The sequence below is a fragment of the Balaenoptera borealis genome (assembly GCF_965194805.1).
Source record: "Balaenoptera borealis genome assembly, chromosome: X".
Lineage (NCBI taxonomy): Eukaryota > Metazoa > Chordata > Mammalia > Artiodactyla > Balaenopteridae > Balaenoptera > Balaenoptera borealis.
In genome coordinates, this window is record NC_138881.1 from 51589373 (window position 1) to 51610304 (window position 20932).

Genomic DNA, 20932 nt, shown 5'->3' on the forward strand with positions numbered 1-20932 from the left:
AAACTGTTTGGGTGTTGTTTTTTTGTTCAGTTTTGTTTCTTTTTTCTTCTTTTTGTCTCTTCTCTTATGATTTTGTGACTATATTTAGTGGTATGTTTTGATTCCTTTCTCTTTTTGTGTGTGCGGATGTCTTATTGATTTTTGTTTTGTAGTTACCATGAAATTTATATATAGCAATCTCTCTATATATCTGATGGTTTCAAGTTGTTGATCTCTTAATTACAAATGAATTTCAACAACTCTGAATTTGTACTCTCCTCCCCTCATGATTACTGTTTTTCACATCATATTTTTACATCTAATTTTTTGATATCTCCTTTAATTGTTTATTGTGGATATAGATATAGATATTACTACTTTTGTCTTTTAACTTTCCTACTAGCTTTGTGCGTGGATGATTTCGTACCTTTTCTGTATGTTTGCCTTTACTGATGAGCATTTTTCTTTCACAATTTTCATATTTCTAGTTGCAGTCTTTACTTTTTCACTTAGAGAAGTTCCTTTAACATTTAATGTAAAGCTGGTTTGGTGATGCTGAACTCATTTAGCTTTTGCTTGTCTGTAAAACTTTTGATCTTGACATCAAATCTTTATGAGAGTCTTGCTGTGTAGAATAATCTTGTTTGTAGGTTTTTCCTTTCATCACTGTAAATATGTCACTCCCTATGCTCTGGAGTTTCTGCTGAAAATTCAGCTGATAGCTTATGGGAGTTTCCTTATATGTAGCTTGTTGCTTTTACCTTGCTGCCTCTAATATTCTCTCTTTCTCTTTAACTTTTGCCATTTTAATCATGATGTTTCTTTCCCCAGGTTAGGGATATCTTCAGTTATCATGCCTTCAAATATGCTCTCAGTATCTCTCTCTCTTCTCTTTCTGGAACACTTATAATGCAAATACTAGTGCATTTGATGTTGTCCAACAGTCCTCTTAAACTGTCCTCATTTATTTTCATTATTTTTTCTGTTCAGCATCAGTGATTTCCACTATTCTGTCTTCCAGCTCACTGATCCATTCCTCTGTGTCATTTAGTCTACTATTGATATTTTCTAGCACGTTTTTTCATTTTAGTTATTGTATTCTTCATCTCTGTTTGCTTTTCTTTATTTTTTTCTTACTCTGTTTGAAACTTGTAAGTTCTTGCTCTGTGCAACCATTCTTCTCCTGAGTTCTTTGGTCATCTTCATAATCATTGCCCTGAACTCTCTTGGGTAGATTGCCTATGTCCACTTCAATTATTTTTTCTGGTGTTTTATTTTGTTCCATTGTTTGGAATATGTTCCTCTGTCATCTCATTTTGTCTAATTTGATTCTTTTATTTCTATGTATCTGGTAGATTAGTTGTATTTCTTGACCCTGGAGAAGTGGCCTTTTTTAGGGACATCCTATGCATCCTATCAAAGCACTCCTCTTCTGTCACCAAAGCTATATGCTCTAGGTTTGCCCCCATGTAGGCTGCATGAGTCCTTCTGTTTGTGGTGGGATTATTACTGAGGGTGGTCTGGTAGGCTTGGTTGAACCCCAGTCCACTTGGTTGTCAGGCCCTTTCTTATTCAGAGGTTTCTGTCCACTGTATGGTGGGTCCAGGTCACAAGGCAACTGCCTGCCAAACTCCAGAATGCTCCAGAGCTATTGCTGGCATACTGGTGGGCAGATTTGGGGTCCAGGAGACCCCTGGTCTGGTGCCTGTCCACTGGTAGGTGAAATCAGTACCTGAGGCTAATGCCAGTTCACTGGAGGGCAGAGCCAGTTCCTGGGGTCTGGCTGCAGGGCTCAAGGGGCCCAGAGCTGATATAACATGACTGGTGGGTGGAGCTGGGTACTGACGAAGCTAGCTGTGGAGTCTGGAATGTCCAAAAGCGTGTATTATCCTGGTAGTGGACAGAGAATGGGCCTAGCTAGTTCCAGAGCAGGTGCTGGCATGCTGGTGGGTGAGGCTGGTCTGGAGACTAAAGCAGGCTAACCAGTTAGTGAGACCAGGGGTTCTAGGGCTAGTGCCTGCTCAGTGGTGGGTGGTGCTGGGTCCCAGTGTGTCTGGCTGCAGGGTCCTGGCAGTTCAGTGTCTAGTGCCTGTGTTCTGGTGTGTGGGGCCAGGTCCTGGGCCCTCTAGTAGGCAGGGCCACGTTCAGGGGTGGCTGAGGGCTCAGGGTGTCATAAGGCAGTCTTCTGCTCATGAGTGGGACTGTGTCCCAAGCCAGTTAGTTGTTTTGCCTGAGGTGTCCCAGTACTGATGCCTATAGGCTGGTGGGTAGGAAATAGGCAACTTACCTGAAAAAGAATTCAGAGTAATGATAGTAAAGATGATCCAAAATCTCAGAAGTTGAATGGGGGCACAGATAGAGAAAATACAAAAAATGTTTAACAAGGACCTAGAAGAACTAAAGATCAAACAAACGTTGATGAACAGTGCAATAACGCAAATACAATAGAAGGAATCAAGAGAAGAGTAATTGAGGCAGAAGAATGAACAAGTGAGCTTGAAGATAGAATGGTGGAAATAACTGCTGAGGAGCAGAACAAGGAAAATAGAATGAAAAGAAATGAGGACAGTCTCAGAGATGTTTGGGACAACATTAAATGCACCAACATTCCAATTACAGGGGTTCCAGAAGAAGAAGAAAAAGAGAAAGAGTCTGAGAAAATATTTGAAGAGATTATAGTCAAAAACTTCCCTAACATGTGAAAGGAAACAACCACACAAATCCAGGAAGTGCAGAGAGTCCCATACAGGATAAACCCAAGGAGAAAAAAGCAGAGACACATATTAATCAAACTAACAAAAATAGAATGCAAAGAAAAAATATTAAAAGCAGCAAGGGAAAAGCAACAAATAAAATACAAGGGAATCCCCATAAGGTTGTCAGCTGAATTTTCAGCAGAAACTCTGCAGACCAGAAGGGAGTGGCAGGATATATTTAAAGTGTTGAAAGGAAAAAAACTACAAACAAGATAATTTTACTCAGAAGGATCACATTCAGATTGGATGGAGAAATCAAAAGCTTTACAGACAAGCAAAAGCTAAGAGAATTCATCACTACCAAACCAGCTTTACAACAAATGTTAAAGGAACTACTCTAGGCGGGAAACACAAGAGAAGAAAACGACCAACAAAAACAAACTGAAAACAACTAAGAAAATAGTAATAGGTACATACATATCGATAAATACCTTAAATGTGAATGGATTAAATGCTCCAATGAAAAGATACATATGAGCTGAATTTGGAGAGGAAGGAACACTCCCAAACTCATTCTACAAGGCCATAAACACCCTGTTACCAGAAGCAGACAACGATATCACAAAAAAAGAAAATTACAGACCAATATCACTGAAGAACATAGATGCAAAAATCCTCAACAAAGTACCAACAAACAGAATCCAACAAGCCATTAAAAGGATCATACACAATGAACAAGTGGGATTTATCCCAGGGATGCAAGGATTTTTCCATATACACAAATCAATCAATGTGATACACCATATTAACCAACTGAAGAATAAAAACCATATGATCATCTCAAAAGATGCAGAAAAAGCTTTTGACAAAATTCAACACCCATTTATAATAAAAATTCTCCAGAAAGTAGGCATAGAGTGAACCTACCTCAACAAAGTAAAGGCCATATATGACAAAACTACAGTAAACATCATTCTTAGTAGTGAAAACTGAAAGCATTTCCTCTAAGATGAGGAACAAGAGGAGGATGTCCACTCTCACCACTATTATTCAACATAGTTTTGGAAGTCTTAACAATGCCAGAAATAAAAATTAAAAAAAGAAATAAAAGGAATCCAAATTGGAAAAGAAGTAAAACTCTCACTGTTTGCATATGACATGATACTATACATACAGAATCCTAAAGATGCTACCAGAAAAGGACAAGAGCTAATCAATGAATTTGGTAAAGTAGCAGGATACAAAATTAATGCACAGAAATCTCTTGCATTCCTATACACTAACAATGAAAGTTCAGAAAGGGAAACTAAATTAATAATCCCATTTACCATTGCAACAAAAAGAATAAAATACCCAAGAATAAACATACCTAATTGGGCAAAAGACCTGTACTAAGAAAACTATAAGATACTGATGAAAGAAATCAAAGACAACAAGATATCCAAAAATAAAAATGGGACCTAATTAAACTTAAAAACTTTTGCACAGCAAAGGAAACCATAAGCAAGACAAAAAGACAATCCCCAAAATTGGAGAAAATATTTGCAAACGAAGCAACTGACAAGGGATTAATATCCAAAATGTACAAAGAACTCATGTAGCTCAATTAAAGAAAAAATTAAAGAATGGGCAGAAGACCTAAATAGGCATTTCTCCAAAGAAAACATGCAGATGGCCATGAGGCACATGAAAAGGTGCTCAACATCATTAATTATTAGAGAAATACAAATGAAAGCTACAATGAGGTATCACCTCACACCAGTCAGAATGGCCATCATCGAAAAATCTACAAACAGTAAATGCTGGAGAGGGTGTTCAGAAAAGGAAACCCTCTTTCACTGTTGGTGGGAATGTAAATTGATACAGCCACTATGGAGAACAGTATGGAGATTCCTCAAAAAAGTAAAACTAGAACTACTGTGTGACACAGAAATGCCAGTACTGGACATATACCCTGAGAATCCCATAATTCAAAACAACACATGCACTCCAATGCTCATTGCAGCACTATTTACAATAGCCAGGAAATGAAAGCAACCTAAATGCCCATCCACAGATGAATGGATAAAGAAGATGTGGCACATATATACAATGGAATATTACTCAGCCATAAAAAGGAACGAAATTGGGCCATTTGTTGAGATGTGGATGGACCTAGAGACTGTCAGAGTGAAGTAAGTCAGAAAGAGAAAAACAAATATTGTATATTAATGTATATATATGGAATCTAGAAAGATTATAAAGATGAACCTAGTTGCAGAGCAGAAATAGAGACACAGATGTATAGAGCAAATGTGTGGACACCAAGGGGGTGGTGGTGGAATGAATTGGGAGATTGGAATTGACATATATACACTACTATGTATAAAATAAATGACTAATGAGAGCCTGCTGTATAGCACAGGCAACTCAACTCAATGCTCTGTGTGACCTAAATGGGAAAGAAATTTTAAAAAGGGATATATGTATACATATAACAGATACAATTCACCATGCAGCAGAAACTAACACAAATTGTAAAGCAGCTATACTCCAATTCAATAAAAAATATATATGTATATATTTTATATACATATATACATACATATAATATATCAAGAAAGGAGAGAAAATAGAATCATATGAAATGCTCAATTTAAACCAAAAAAACCAGAAAGAGAGTAGAAGACTAAAATAAGAACAAAGAACAAGGGCAAAAATAGAAAACCTTTAAAAATATGGTAGATATTAATCCAACTATATCAATAATCACTTTGACCATCAATGGTCTAAATGCACCAATAAAAAGGGATGTTAAAAACAAAAACAATCCAACTATATTTTGTCTGTAAGAAACCCATTTTAATTTATTTATTTTTTAAACAGTCACAACAACAAATGCTTTTTTTTAAAATTAATTAATTAATTAATTTATTTTTGGCTGTGTTGGGTCTTCGTTTCTGTGTGAGGGCTTTCTCTAGTTGCAGTGAGTGTGGGCCACTCTTCATTGCGGTGCACGGGCCTCTCACTATCGCAGCCTCTCCTGTTGTGGAGCACACGCTCCAGACGTGCAGGCTCAGTAGTTGTGGCTCACGGGCCGAGTTGCTCCGCGGCATGTGGGATCTTCCCAGACCAGGGCTCGAACCTGTGTCCCCTGCATTGGCAGGCAGATTCTCAACCACTGCACCACCAGGGAAGCCCAAGAAACCCATTTTAAATATAAAGAAGCAAATTAAAATAAAGGAGTGAAGAAAGGTATGCCATGATAACACTAAAAAACGAAGTTCATGTAGCTACATTAATTTCAGACAAATAATACTTCAGAACAAGGAGAATTATCAGGGAAAAGAGAGAAAATACATAATAATAAAGTGGTCAATTTTACCAGAAGATATAGCAATCCTTAATGTGTATGCACCTAAAAATAGAGTATCAAAATATTTAAGGCAAAAACTGGTAGAACTTCAATGAGAAGTAGATGAATCCAATGTTAGAACTGGAAATTTTAACATACCTCTCTCAGTAACTGACAGACCCAGGAGGCAGAAAATCAGTAAGGATATAGTTGAACTGAAAAACACCATCGATTAACTGGATCTGAATGATTCATAGAGTACTTCATAAAACAACAGCAACAAGCACATTATTCTCAAACTCACTTGAATCCTTCATCCAGATAGACCACATTCTGGGTCATAAAGCACATCTTAAAAATTTAAAAGAATAAAAATCATGCAATTATGCTCTCATACCACAACAGAATTAAAGTAAATCAACTACATGAAAAATAAAATTAAATCAACTACCTGAAGATGGATGGAAAATCTCAAAATACATGGCAATTAAGCAAAACACTTCTAAATAACATGTATCAATAAAGTCTCAAGATAAATTTTTAAACATTTCCAAATAAATGAAAATGTAAATACAACTAATTAAAATTTGTGGACTGCAGCTAAAGCAGTGCTTCAAAGGAAATTATAGCATCAAATACACATCTTAGAAAAGAAATATGTAAATTAAGAATCTGAGGTTACCTCTTAGTAAACTAGAAAATGAGGAGCAAATTAAGTTCAAAATAAGTAGAAGAAAGTAAGTAATAAATGTTAGAGCAGAAATCAATGAAATTGAAAACAAAAATCAGTGGAGAAAATGCAACAAAAAGCTGGTTCTTTGAAAAGGGAGTGGAGGGAAACTTTAGGATGATAAGTGTATGTTTATGGGCCTTGATCATGGTGATAGTTTCAAGAGTGTATACTTATCCCCAAACGCATCAAATTGTGTACATTAAATATCTACAGTTTTTCACAGGTCAACCATACCACAATAAAGTGGTTTTTTAAAAAAGATGGATTTTGAAAAAAATCAATGAATTTCATAAGCCTCCAGCCAGGCTAAAGAAGAAGAAAAAGAGAGGAGATTCAAATTAATAATATCAGAAATAAAAGAAGAGACATCACTACAGATTCCATGGACATTAAAAAGATAATAAATGAATATTATGTAAAACTCAATGCCCACAAATTTGATAACCTAGATAAAATGGACCAATTCCTTGAAAAACACAAGCTACCATAACAGGATAAGTAGATAATCTCGGGACACCTATATCCCTAAAGAAATTCAGTCAATAATTAATAACCTTTCAAAACAGAAAGCATCAGGTCCAGATGGGCTCATTGGTGAATTGTACCAAACTTTTAAGGAAGAAACTATATCAATTCTCTACAATCTCTTCCAGAAAACTAGAAGCTGAGGAAATATCTCCTAATTCATTCTAAGAGACTCTAATACAAAAAACAGAAAAAGATGTTACAAGAAAGGAAAACTACTGATGAATATCTCTCATGAACATAAATGCAAAAACCCTTAAAAATATTACCAAATTAAATCCAAAAATGTATAAAAAAGAAAATACACCAGAACCAAGTGGAATTTATTCAAAATATGCAAGGCTAGTTCAACATTTGAAAATCAATTAATGTAATCCATAAATTCAACAGGCTAAATAACAGAAATCATATGATCGTATCAATATGTAGAAAAAGCATTTGATGAAATCCAACCCTTAATCATGAAAAAATATTCTCAGTGAACTGGGAATACAGGGGAATTTCCTCAACTTGATAAAGAAAAACTACCAAAAACCTACAGCAAACATCATACTTAATGATGAGAATCCAGATGCTTTCTCAATAAGGTAAGGCACAAGACAAGGATATCCACTCTCACAACTCCTATTCAACATGACAATGTAAGCCCTAGCTAATTCAATAAGATGACCCAAAAAAGTTAATCAGATTCGCAAGTAAAATTAATTTTTGTTTTCAGAGAACATGATTATCAATGTAGAAAATCCCAAAGAATTGGGGAAAAAAAGTCTGAAACTTAAAAAGAGAATACATCAAGGGTGCAAGATAAAAGGTTAATATAAAAATGCAATTGCTGTCTTATATACCATCAACGAACAATTGGAATTTGAAATAAAAACACAATACCATTTAGATAAAAACAAATAAATATATAAATCTAAGAAAATAGGCATGAGATCTACATGAGAAAAACTATAAATATCTAATTAAAGAAGAGATATTCCATTCACATGGATAGAAAGACTCAAAACTGGGAAGGTGTTACTTCCTCCCAAATTTGTGTATAGATTCAAAAAAAATCCCAATCAAAATCTCAGCAAGTTATTTCATGAATATTGACAAACTGATTCTAAAGTTTATATACAACAGCAAAAGACCCTGTAGAGTTAACTCAAATTTGAAGAACAAAGTTGGAGAACTGACACTATTCGACCTCAAGAATTACTATAAAGACACAGAAAGTAAGACCATGTGGTACCAGGGAAAGAACAGATGATTAAATCAATGGAACAGGATAAAGATGCTAGAAATAGACCCATAAAAACATAGTCAATTGAACTTTGACAAAGAAGCAAGGCAATTAAATGGAAAAGGGACAGTTTTCTTTTCTTTTTCAAAAATGGTGCTGGAACAACTAAACATTCACATGCAGAAAAAAATGAATTTACACACAGATATTGTACTTTCACAAAAATTAACATAAAATAGATCACAGGCATGAAGATGAAAGGCAAAACTATAAAACTTCTAGAAGATATAATCAGAAATATTATGTGATCATGAGTTGACAATGACTTTTTAGATACAAAACTAAAAACACAATCCATGAAAGAAATAATTCATAAGTAGGAATTTATTAAAATAAATAAACATCTGCTCAGTGAAAGACACTGTTAATAGAATTAAAAGACAAGCCACAGACTGGAAGGAAATATGCATGTTTCTTGACAAAAACATAAAAAACACACCTACATGTGGAACGATTCCCACTGAAAACTGAGACCTGAACAGGCTGTAACACCTATATCTCCAGCCCTAACCCCTAACTGGGTGATAGGTGCCAGCACACCTTAAGGAAAGATGTGGCTGGTGTCCACAACAAATTCAGCACTGCCACAAAAGGCCTTGGACACATGTAGTCTGCATAAGGATACTCCCAAATAAAAACACCCTATTAAGACCATAATAGATAGCTGATTCACATATATTCATAGAGCAGAGAAAGTCAAGTTAAATGAAAAGGCAGAGGAAAGACACTCAATTGAAAAAGCAAGAGAAAACCCTTGAAAATAAATAATAAAATAAGAATAAACAATTTACCAGATAAAGAATATAAAAGAGTGGTAATAAAAATGTTAACTGAATTGGGGGAAGTATTGATCATTTTAACAAGAAGCTAGAAAATAAGAAAATGACCCAATGAAGAATAAATAATTAAGTATCTGAAGTAAAAAACACACTAGAAGGGATGAATACTAGACTAAGTGGTACAGAAGAACACATAGGTAATCTGGAAGATAGAATAATGGAAATCATCCAATGAGAAAAGCAGAAAGATAAGTCAAAAGAAAAATGAAAGCAATCTATGAAATCTCAGGGAGAATAATAAGTGTGCCAACATTAGCATCACAGGTGTTCCAGAAGGAAAAGAGGGAGAGAAGGGGATCAAAAAATATTTGAAGAAATTATGGCCAAAAAGTTCCCAAACTTGAAGAATGAAAGAGATATCAAGGTACAAGAAGCATAGAGGGTCCCAAACAAGATGAACCCAAATATAACCACACCAATAAATAGAATATTTTAATGGCAAAAGTAAAATATGAAGAAAGAATTCTAAATGAGGTAAGAAAAAAAACAAAGAGTCATATACAAGAGAATCTCCATAAGGGTATCAACTGACTTCTCTGCAGAAACTCTGCAGGACAGAAGGGAGTGGCATGATATATTGAAGGTATTGAAAGGGAAAAACCTGCAATTTAGGATACTCTACCCAACTAGATTATCATTTAGAATAGAAGGAAGAAGAAAGTTTCAGACAAACAGAAACTAAGAGTACATCAATAATAAGCTTACCCTAAAAGAAATGTTGAAGAGCCTTCTCTAAATGGAAAAAAAGCAAGAATTTATAGGAAATGGAAAATCATACTAAGAAATGCAAATTTATAGTAAGGAATGAAGATTACCTAAATAAGCTAGTATGCATATTAACAGACAAAAAATGTAAAAGCAACTATAACTAGAATAAACAGTTAAGTGTGAAGATGTAAAATATGATATTAAAAAACAAAATGTGGGGAAGGGGAGTACAAAATGTAAATCTTTTAGACTGTGTTTAAACTTAAATGACTAACAGTTTAAAACAAGTAAATATAATTTCAGGTCAACATTTATCAACCACATGGTAACAACAAATCAAAAACGTACAATATATACACACACACAAAAGTTACTCAAACATACCACAAAAGAAAATCTTCAAACTGCAATGGTGGAAACAAAAAGAAAAAGAAATGAACAGATAAGAACTACAAAAACAACTGGAAAACAAGTAACAAAATGGCAGTAGGTATATAACTATCAATAATTACCATAAAAAAGTGAGGCCACAACTAGAAAAAAGAAAGTCACAAATGGGAAAGCTCACTGGTAAAAGCAAAACCAGCAACAATGAGAAGAGGAGAGTACCAATGCAGAAAATGGGAATTGCATCTGAAATTAAGAGACCAGCAAATTAAAACAACCTTGTATATATATATATATATATATATATATATATATATATATATATATATATACATATACATACATACATACATATGTATGTACATACATACATATACATAGAGAGAGAGAGAGAGAGAGAGACTACTATATCAAAACTTCATGGGAAAGGCAACCCCAAACACAACACTAAAGATGGCCATCAAACCACAAGAGAAGAGAACAAAAGAGGAAGGGAAGAAAAAGCCCTACAAAAACAAACCCAAAACAATTAAGAAAATGGCAATAGGAACATACATATCAATAATTACCTTAAATATAAATGGACCAAATGCTCCAACCAAAATACATAGACTGGCTGAATGGATACAAAAACAAGACCCATATATATGCTGTCTACAAGAGACCCACTTCAGACCTAGGGACACATACAGAATGAAAGTGAGGGGATGGAAAAAGGTATTCCATGCAAATGGAAATCAAAAGAAAGCTGGAGTAGCAATTCTCATATCAGAAAAAATAGACTTTAAAATAAAGACTATTACAAGACACAAAGAAGGGCATTACATAATGATCAAGGGATCGATCCAAGAAGAAGGTATAACAATTGTAAATATTTATGCACCCAACATAGGAGCACCTCAATACATAAGGCAAATGCTAATAGCCATAAAACGGGAAATCAACAATAACACAATAATAGTGGGGGATTTTAACACCCCAATTATACCAATGGATAGATCTTCCAGACAGAAAATTGAGAAGGAAACAAAAGCCTTAAATGCCACATTAAACCAGATGGTTTTAATTTATATTTATAGAACAGTCCATTAGAATGCAGCAGAATACACTTTCTTCTCAAGTGCACAAGGAACATTCTCCAGGATAGATCACATCTTGGGTCAAAAATCAACCCTCAGTAAATTTAAGAAAATTGAAATCATACAAGCATCTTTTCCAACAACAACACTCTAAGATTAGAAATCAATTACAGGAAAAAATAAACTGTAAAAAATACAGACACATGGAGGCTAAACAATATGCTTTTTTCAATGGATTACTGAAGAAATCAAAGATGAAATCAAGAAATACCTAGAGACAAATGACAATGAAAACACGACAATGCAAAAACTATGGGATGCAGCAAAAGCAGTTCTAAGATGGAAGTTTATAGCAATACAATCTTACCTCAGGAAACGAGAAAAATCTGAAATATACAGGCTAACCTTACACCTAAAGCAACTAGAGAAAGGACAACAAACAAAACCCAAAGTTAGTAGAAGGAAAATATTAGACAAATCAGAGCAGAAATAAATGAAATAGCAACAAAGAAAATAATACAAAAAATCAATGAAACTAAAAGCTGGATCTTTGAAAAGATAAACAAGATTGATAAATATTTAGCCAGACTCATCAAGAAAAAAAAGGGAGAGAACTCAAATTAATAAAATTAGAAATGAAAAAGAAGTTACAGCTCACACCACAGATATACAAAGTATCATAAAAGACTACTACAAGCAACTATATGCCAACAAAATGGACAACCTAGAAGAAAAGGACAAATTCTTAGAAAGATACAACCATCCAAGGCTGAACCAGGAAGAAATAGAAGTAACCAAAACAGTAATCAAACAGTATGGTACTGGCATAAAAACAGAAATATAGATCAATGCAACAGGATAGAAAGTCCAGAGATAAACCCACACACCTATGATCAATTAATCTATGACAAAGGAGGCAAGAATATACAATGGAGAAAGGACAATCTCTTCAATAAGTAGTGCTAGGAAAACTGGACAGGTACATATAAAGGAATGGAATTAGAACACTCCCTAACACCACACCGAAAAATAAAATCAAAATGGATTAAAGACCTAAATGTAAGGCTAGATACTATAAAACTCTTAGAGGAAAACATAGGCAGAACACTCTCTGATATAAATCACAGCAAGATCTTTTTTTGATCCATCTCTGAGAGTAATGAAAATAAAAAAAAAAATTAAAAAATGGGACCTAATTAAACTTAAAAGCTTTTGCACAGCAAAGGAAACAATAAACAAAAAGAAAAGACAACCCACAGAATGGGAGAAAATATATGCAAATGAAGCAACTGACAAGGGATTAATCTCCAAAATATACAAACAGATCATGCAGCTCAATATGAAAAAACCAAACAACCCAATCAAACAATAGGCAAAGTTCTAAGCAGACATTTCTCCAAAGAAGTCACAAAGATGGCCAAAAAGCACATGAAAAGATGCTCAACATTACTAATTATTAGAGAAATGCAAATCAAAACTACAATGACGTATCACCTCACACCTGTCAGAATGGCCATCATCAAAAAATAAATGCTGGAGAGGGTGCAGAGAAAGGGAACCCTCCTACACTGTTGGTGAGAATGTACATTGGTACAGCTGCTATGGAGAACAGTATGGAGTTTCCTTTAAAAATTAAAAAATACCTACCATATTACTCTGAAATCCCACCTCCTGGGCATATATCCAGAGAAAACCATAATTCGAAAGGATGCATGTACCCCAGTGTTCATTGCAGCACTATTTACAATAGCCAGGACATGGAAGCAACCTAAATGTCCATCAATGGAGGAATGGATAAAGAAGACCTGGTACACATATACCATGGAATATTACTCCAACATAAAAAAGAATGAAATAATGCCATTTGCAGCAACATGGATGCACCTAGAGATTGTCATACTGAGTTATGCAAGTCCAATAAAGACAATTATCACATGATATTGCTTATATGTGTAATCTTAAAAAATGGTACAAATGAACTTATTCTAAAAAATAGAGCCACAGATATAGAATACAAACTTATGATTACCAGGAGGGAAAGAGTAGGGGAGGGAGGCATCATTGGGAGATTGGGATTTACATGTACACATTACTCTATGTAAAATAGATAACTAATAAGTTAATAAATATGTACTGTATAGCACAGGGAACTCTTCACAATTCTCTGTAATGACCTAAATGTGAAAAGAATCTAAAAAAGAGTGGATCTATGTATATATATAATGCTTTCACTTTGCTGTACAGCAGAAAGAAACACAACATTGTAAATCAACTACACTCCAATAATTTTTTTTAATTACCTTAAATGGCAATGGATTAAATGTCAATAGATATAGGGAGGCTGACTGGATAAAATATCAAGACCCTTCAATATACCGCTTACAAGAGATCCACTTCAGGGCTAAAGACACACGTCTGAAAGAGAGGGGGTGGAAAAAGATGTTTCATGCAAATGGAAATGACAAGAAAGCAGGAGTAGCAATACTCATATAAGACAAAATAAGTTTTAAAATAAAGGCTATAATAAAAGACCATGAAGTACATTATATAATGATACAAATATAACACAAGAAGAGGCTATTACACTCATTACCATATATGCACCCAATATAGGTGCACCTAAATATATAAAGTAAATACTAACAGATGTAAAAGGAGAAATTGACAACATAATATTAGTAGGAGAGTTTAACACCCATTAACATCAGTGGAACGATCAACCATACAGAAAGTGAATCAGGCAACAGTCACGTTAAATGACACAATAGACAAATTGGAATTGATATATACAGACATTATATCCATAAACAGCAGAATACACATTCTTTTCAAGTGCACATGGGACGTTCCCTAGGATACATCATATTATGCATCACAAAACATGCCTCAACAAATTTAAGAGGATAGAAATTATGTCAAACATTTTTTCCATCTGCAACAGTATGAAACTAGAAATCAACTACAGAAAGAAAAATGGGAAAAGACCAAACATGTGGAGACTAAACAACATGCTACTAAAAGTATATGTCAAAGATTAAACCAAAGAGGCAATAAGGAAATAACTCGAAACAAATGAAATTGGAAACATAAACTTCCAAAATCTATGGGGTGCAGCAATAGCACTTATAAGAGGGTAGTTCATAGTGATACAGGCCTTCCTCAAGAAACAAGAAAAGTTGATAATAAACAAGCTAGGTTTATACCTCAAGAAATTTAAAAAAGAGGAACAAATTAAGCCCAAAGTCAAGATAAGGAAGGAAATAATAAATGTCAGAAGGGAAATAAATAAATAGAGATTTTAAAACAATAGGAAAAAATCAATGAAATAAAGAGCTGGTTTTTTGAAAAGAATTGATAAACCATTAGCCAGGCTCATCAAAACAAAGAGACATAGACAAAGAAAACAAAATAAAAATGAAAGTAAAGAAATAAATGATACCACAGATATACAAAAAAATCATTAAGAATGAAAGCTACACTGCTGGACACCCTATGCCAAACAACTAGCAAGATAGGAACACAACACCACCCATTAGCAGAGAGGCTGCCTAAAATCATAATAAGGTCACAGACACTACAAAACACACCACTGGGCACTGTCCTGCCCAACAGAAAGACAAGATCCAGCCTCATCCACCAGAAAAGAAGCACTAGTCCCCTCCACTAGGAAGCCTACACAACACACTGAACCAAACTTAGCCACTGGGGGCAGACACCAAAAACAATGGAAACTACGAACCAGCAGCTTGCAAAAAGGAGACCCCAAACACACGAAGTTAAGCAAAATGAGAGGACAGAGAAACACACAGCAGATGAAGTAGCAACGTAAAAACCCAGAAGACCAAACACATGAAGAGGAAATAGGCAGTCTACCTGAAAAAAATTCAGAATAATGATAGTAAAGATGATCCAAAATCTTGGAAATAGAATGGAGAAAACACAAGGAACGTTTAACAAGGATCTAGAAGAACTAAAGAACAAACAAACAATGATGACCAACACAATAAATGAAATTTTAAAATCTCTAGAAGAAATCAATAGCAGAATAACTGAGGCAGAAGAACGGATAAGTTACCTGGAAGATAAAAGAGTGGAAATAACTACTGCAGAGCAGAATAAAGAAAAAAGAATGAAAAGAATTAAGGACAGTCTCAGAGACCTCTGGAACAACATTAAATGAACTAACATTTGAATTATAGGCGTCCCAGAAGAAGAAGAGAAAAAGAAATGGATTGAGAAAATATTTAAGAGATTGTAGTTGAAAACTTCCCCACTACGGAACAGGAAATGGTTAATCAAGTCCAGGAAGCATAGAGAGTCCCATAAAGGATAAATCCAAGGAGAAACATGCCAAGACACATATTAATCAAACTATCAAATATTAAATACAAAGAAAAAATATGAAAAGCAGCAAGGGAAAAGCAACAAATAACATACAAGTGAATCCCCATAAGGTTAACAGCTGATATTTCAGCAGAAACTCTACAAGCCAGAAGGAAGTGGCAGGACATATTTACAGTGATGAAAGGGAAAAACCTACAACCAAAATTACTCTACCCAGCAAGAATCTCATTCAGATTCGACAGAGAAATTAAAATATTTACAGACAATTGAAAGGTAAGAGAATTCAGCACCACCAAACCAGCTTTAGAACAAATGCTAAAGGAAATGCTCTAGGCAGAAAACACAAGAGAAGGAAAAAACCTACAATAACAAACCCAAAACAATTAAGAAAATGGTAATATGAACATACATATTGTTAATTACCTTAAATGTAAATGTATTAAATGCTCTCACCAAAAGACATAGACTGGCTAAATGGATACAAAAAAAGAGCCATATATATGTTGTCTACAAGAGACCCATTTCAGACCTAGGGATATATAAAGACTGCAAGTGAGGGGATGGAAAAAGATATTCCATGCAAATGGAAATCAAAAGAAAGCTGGAGTAACAATTCTCATGTCAGACAAAAGAGACTTTAAAATACAGACTATAACAAGAGACAAAGAAGGACACTAAATAATGATCAAGGGATCAATCCGAGAACAAGATAGAACAATTGTAAATATTTATGCACCCAACATAGGCGCACCACAATGCATGAGGAAAATGCTAACAGTCATAAAAGGGGAAATCGACAATAACAGAATCATATTACGGGACCTTAACACCCCACTTTCACCAATGGACAGATCATCCAAAATGAAAATAAATGAGTAAACACAAGCTTTAAATGATACATTAAAAAAGATGGACTTAATTGATATTTATAGGACACCCCATTCGAAAACAACAGAATACACTTTCTTCTCAAGTACTCACGGAACATTCTGCAGGATAGATCATACCTTGGGTCACAAATCAAGCCTTGGTAAATTTAAGAAAATTGAAATCGTATCAAGCATCTTTTCCGACCACAACGCTATGAAACGAGATATCAGTTACAGGAACAAAACTGTAAAAAACACAAACACATGGAGGGTAAACAATATACTACTTAATAACCAAGAGATAACTGAAGAAATCAAAGAGGAAATCAAAACATACCAAGAAACAAATGACAATGAAAACATGGTGACCCAAAACCTATGGGATGCAGCAAAAGCAGTTCTAAGAGGGAAGTATAGAGCAATACAACCCTACCTCAAGAAACAAGAAACATCTCAAATAAACAACCTAAATTATACCTAAAGCAATTAGAGAAAGAAGAACAAAAAATCCCCAAAGTTAGCAGAAGGAAAGAAATCATAAACATCAGATCAGATATAAATTAAAAAGAAATGAAGAAAACAATAGAAAAGATCAATAAAACTAAAAGCTGGTTCTTTGAGAACATAAACAAAATTGATAAACAATTAGCCAGACTCATCAAGAAAAAAAGAGAGACGACTCAATTCAACAGAATTAGAAATGAAAAAGAAGTAACAACTGATACTGCAGAAATACAAAAGATCATGAGAGATTACTACAAGAAACTGTATGCCAATAAAATGGACAAACTGGAGGAAATGGACAAATTCTTAGAAAAGCACAACCTTCTGTGACTGAACCAGGAAGGACTAGAAAGTATAAACAGACCATTCAGAAGCACTGAAATTGAAACTGTGGTTAAACATCTTCCAACAAACAAAAGTCCAGGGCCAGAAGGCTTCATGGGCAAATTCGATCCAACATTTAGAAAAGAGCTAACACCAATCCTTCTCAAACTATTCCAAAATATAGCAGAGGGAGGAACACTCCCAAACTCATTCTACAAGGCCACCATCACCCTGATACCAAAACCAGGCAAAGATGTCACAAAGAAAGAAAACTACAGGTCAATATCACTGATGAACATAGATGCAAAAATCCTCAACAAAATACTGGCAAACAGAATACAACAACACATTAAAAGGATCACACAACATGATCAAGTGGGGTCTATCCCAGGAATGCAAAGATTTTCCAAAATACACATATCATTCAATGTGATACACCATATTAACAAATTGAAGGAGAAAAACCATATGATCATCTCAGTAGATGCAGAAAAAGCTTTTGACAAAATTCAAAGCCCATTTATGATAAAAACCTTCCAGAAAATTGGCATAGAGGGAACCTAACTCAACATAATAAAGGCCATATTTGACAAACCCACAGCCAACATCATTCTTATTGGTGAAAAACTGAAACCATTTCCTCTAAGATCAGGAACAAGACAAGGTTGCCCACTCTTACCATTATTATTCAACATAGGTTTGGAAGTTTTAGCCACAGCAACCAGAGAAGTAAAAGAAATAAAAGGAATCCAAATCGGAAAAGAAGAAGTAAATCTGTCACTGTTTGCAGATGCCATGATACTATACATAGAGAATCTTAAAGATGCTGCCAGAAAACTACTAGAGCTAATCAATGAATTTGGTAAAGTAGCGGGATGCAAAATTAATGCATAGAAATCTCTTCATTTCTATACACTAATGATGAACATTCTGAAATAGAAATTAAGGAAACACTCCCATTTACCACTGCAGTGAAAAGAATAAAATACCTAGGAATAAACCTACCCAAAGTGACAAAAGACCTGTATGCAGAAAACTATAAGAAACTGATGAAAGAAATTAAAGATGAAACAAACACATGGAGAGATATACCATGTTCTTGGGTTAGAAGAATCAACATTGTGAAAATGACTATACTACCCAAAGCAATCTACAGATTCAATGCAATCCCTATCAAACTACCGATGGCTTTTTTCACAGACCTAGAACAAAAATTTTCACAATTTGTATAGAAACGCAAAAGAATAGCCAAAGCAATCTTGAGAAATAAAAACGGAGGTGGAGGAATCATGCTCCTGGACTTCAGACTATACTACAAAGCTACAGTAATCAAGACAGTATGGTACTGGCACAAAAACAGAAATATAGATCAATGAAACAGGATAGAAAGCCCAGTGATAAACCCACACACACATGGTCACCTTATCTTTGATAAAGGAGGCAAGAATATACAATGCAGAAAGACAGCCTCTTCAATAAGTGGTGCTGGGAAACCTGGACAGCTACATGTAAAAGAATTAAATTAGAACACTCCCTAACACCATACACAAAAATAAACTTAAAATGGATTTAAGACCTAAATATAAGGCCAGACACTATAAAACTCTTAGAGGAACACATAGGCAGAACACTTTACAACATAAATCACAGCAAGATCCTTTTTGACCCACGTCCTAGAGAAGTGGAAATAATATCAAAAATAAACAAATGGGACCTAATGAAACCTAGAACTTTTGCACAACAAAGGAAACCATAAACCAGATGAAAAGTCAACCCTCACAGTGGGAGAAAATATTTGCAAATGAAGCAACTGAAAAAGAATTAATCCCCAAAATATACAAGCAGCTCATGCAGCTCAATATCAAAAAAACTAATAACCCAATCAAAAATGGGTGGAAGACCTAAATAGACATTTCTCCAAAGAAAATATACAAATTGCCAACAAACACATGAAGGGATGCTCAACATCACTAATCATTAGAGAAATGTAAATCAAACTACAATGAAATAGCACCTCTCACCAGTCAGAATGGCCATCATCAAAAAATCTACAAACAATAAATGCTGGAGAGGGTTTGGAGAAAAGGGTACCCTCTTGCACTGTTGGTGGGAATGTAAATTGATACAGCCACTATGGAGAACATTATGGAGGTCCCTTAAAGAACTAAAAAGAAAACTACCATATGACCCAGCAATCTCACTACTGGGACTATACCTTGAGAAATCCATAATTCAAAAAGATACATGTACCACAATGTTCATTGCAGCACTATTTACAATAGCCAGGACATGGAAGCAACCTAAGTGTCCATCGACAGATGAATGGATAGGGAAGATGTGGCACATATATACAATGGATTATTACTCAGCCAAAAGAAGAAATAAAATTGCATTATTTGTAGTGACGTGGATGGACCTAGAGTCTGTAATACAGAGTAAAGTAAGTCAGAAAGAGAAAAACAAATACCATATGCTAACACATATATATGGAATCTTTAAAAAAATGGTTCTGAAGAACTTAGGGGCAGGACAGGAATAAAGACACAGATGTAGAGAATGGACTTGAGGACACGGGAGGGGGAAAGGTAAGCTGGGTTGAAGTGGGAGAGTGGCACTGACATATATACACTACCAAATGTAAAATAGATAGCTAGTGGGAAGCAGCACAATGTACAGCGAGATCAGCTCAGTGCTTTGTGACCACCTAGAGGGGTGGGATAGGGAGGGTGGGAGGGAGACCCAAGAGGTAGGGGATATGGTGATATATGTATACGTATAGCTGATTCACTTTGATATACAGCAGAAACTAACACAACATTTTAAAGCAATTATACTCCAATAAAGATGTCAAAAAATTAAAAAAAGAGAGATCTTTTGATTGTTGCTCCTAAATATGTCCTCTACCTTTACTTTCTGGCTTCACTTATCTCTGGGCTTATAACTACAGAAATAAACTTCAACTTCTAGAATGTGAAAACTCTAAAGCCTTTGGAGATACTGTATTTTATAATCCTTATCTTACAGGTATGGAAGGTGAGGCCACCCTCCAGAGAAGCCCCCTTCAGTGCCTTGCCTGAGTACCCATGGTAAGTTCTCCCTAGGAGAACAGTAAGTGTTTTTGACTGACTTCATTTAAGGGAATAGAAACACTACCATTCCCAGTGGTCCACAGTAGCAGTGTATCCAAAGCTAAAAAAAAAAAAAAAAGATTAACAAAAGTCCCAAAAAACCAGTTCAGATTTTTTCACACAGCAAATGTAGAGCCAAGTCCTTTCAGATTAGTGTGTTATGTTATTTCTAACTTAATCTCCACCTCTCCACTC